We start from the raw sequence: 2,511 nt of genomic DNA on the forward strand, positions 1-2,511 counted from the left end.
AGCACCAGAGCCAGGTTGTAGCAGTCATTGTTTATTTGACCTTGTCATTTTTTAAGAAACATCCCCACAGTTATAAAATACGGTATTTCTGTTTGCAGTGAAATGCTGACCAGACAGTAACAGTTGGCAATAATTGGTCACAATCATCTGTTTTTTAAAAAAAAAAAAAAAAAAAAAAAAGCATTTATATAAGTAAGTCACTCCCTCTCCCTTTTAAACTAATGGATAGGGTTTTTTATTTAAGCAGCTTGATACTGTTGCATCTGTGTGAGACTTAATAAATAAGAAACCATCTCTCAGTGACTATAAACAGAAATATACATTCAGGAGTATTTATTGGCTAGGGCTGCAAGTCAAGTTTATTGCCATTGAGGGTGTAACTCCATGCCTAGTACCTGGCTGCAACTAAGTGCATGTATACGTGGTACCTTAGCTGGGACAGTGAAGGAACCCTGGGAGTGTTGCTATAGTTTGTACAAATAAATGCTGCGATGAGAACTAGGATTGCTTGAAAGCTGTCAGTGGTGCCCACCACGCACGTGGGCCCTCGCCGAGGTGTTTGGCTTTTCAAGGAACAACCGTGGGGTCCAGAGCTGCTCTCCGTACTTCAAGGGAAGGAAAGAAGTAGGGCAGTTGTCTCATCCCGTTTCTGCTCCTCTTTGATTAGAAGGAGCACTTGGTAAGTCACACGCATCACATCACACTCACACGCACGCAGAGCAAGCTTGGTACAAGAAACAGGCACTTGGGAACAAAAATCCTGATGCTTCACTGGGGGAGCAGCCTTGCTGCGCCTGCCCGCTCGCCTCCCGGTAGCTTATTAAAGGCTGTTCTGAACAGCCGCATCCCTGCTCGCCACCACCTCTTGCCTCTCTCTCTCCTTCCTGCACTTAGAATTGTTTTATAGAATCATTTAGGTTGGAAAAGACCTTTAAGATCATCCAGACCAACCATTAAACACTTCACCACCTTTTAAATGAGCACGCCCGAGCTGGGGGGTGACGACAGGGAGGGGGCCGAGACCTGAACTGTGGCTCTTGAACTGAACTTTTCTGGCTCTTGAAGATGCAAGAGATTCCCAAGACCTGCTTGGTTCATTTTTACTCATGGACTGCTCCCCTGTGGTCCTGGAGGAGGGGGCTGGATCAGTGCACGTTGCTCCACTGCAGCAGGAAAGGGATGCAGGGTTGAGTCTGGGGGCTGCGCTGCTTGGCTAAGGAAAAGGAACCAAAACCTACACAGCCGATAACGTCAAATTTCTGGCTTGAAAACTGGTTTTCAGATACCAGAAGAGTTCTGGAGCAGATGGAGCTGTTTGTAAAAGGAGTAACAAATCACTTCCACACAAAGCTTAGGACCATGGGCACCTGAGCCGGCACTGGGCCCCATCCCTGGGCTCACTCGGGCTCTGCCACCCTCGCTGCTGGTTCTACCTGCTCCAGGCCTCGCTGCCTCCACACCAGACCCTCCCTCTGCTGCTGCGCCCCAGCCCCCCCTTGGTCAGCTCCTCTTCTACCTGCCGCTTCCTTCCCCAGACAAGAGCTTCCTGGTTACCAGCATCCATCTCCCCCCTACCTTCCCTCTGTGAAATCTGCACCATCTCGCCTCAAGCGATCGTCGAGCTACAGCACACTTGTTTCCTCCTGCCCTGCATCCTTCTGCAACCTTGCCTTCCTCTCACTCACCCAAGCTGTCCAAAGGTCACTTACACCAGCCCCAAAGCCATCACCCTGAGCCCCCCTGTGTCCTCCTGCACCCTCCTTCAGTCCCCCAGCAGGGCTGGGGGCAGCTGCCTGGAGCCACGTGGAGAGCTGGAATGAAATCTTTGTTAACGAGTACCTAACAGAGCCTGGCAGAAGTGCTGGGAGGTGGAGGGGGAGGCTCAGGCGGAGATGTGACCAGCAATGGCAGTGTCCCCTCTCTCTGCCCAGCAAGGTCTCCCCTGCCAGGGCCACCAGCACCAGAGGCAAGATGCAGCCTAACCCGAGGCACGCCGCCCGCCCGCTCTGGCTGCCCAAGGCTTCCCTCCAAGCCTCTTTCTTATCTTTCTAATGCACGGAACAGGTTTTTGGGACCGCACAGAGGAGCAGGATGACGGGGCTGCCCATCCCCTGCCTCGCTCCGCTCCCCCTGTGGGGATGGCCCAGAGCCAGCCCGGCCGAACCTCAGCAGGGAGGCGAGCACATGCACCACACGCACACAGACACCCAAAACTTTATATACACGGGACATTCCCAGGAAGAAGCACTTAATACATCCTTTAAATAACTCTGACAATAGTGTTCTGTCTCCTATCTACATGTTTCAAACACGTTACCGATGCTATGAAAATATAGCAAACATACAAAAATATATACATTTAAAAAGAAAAACAAATGAAACCAAAACAAACCACCATATAAATTACTTACAATATACATAACGTGAAATGGTGCTGATGAAGTGACTGCAGGCCCTGGGGAGGCTTCAGCCGCTGCCCAGCACCCCCGGGCTGCGAGCAGGGGGGTGCCC

The sequence above is a fragment of the Egretta garzetta genome, unplaced genomic scaffold, assembly GCF_000687185.1.
Source record: "Egretta garzetta isolate BGI_Z169 unplaced genomic scaffold, ASM68718v1 scaffold426, whole genome shotgun sequence".
NCBI lineage: Eukaryota > Metazoa > Chordata > Aves > Pelecaniformes > Ardeidae > Egretta > Egretta garzetta.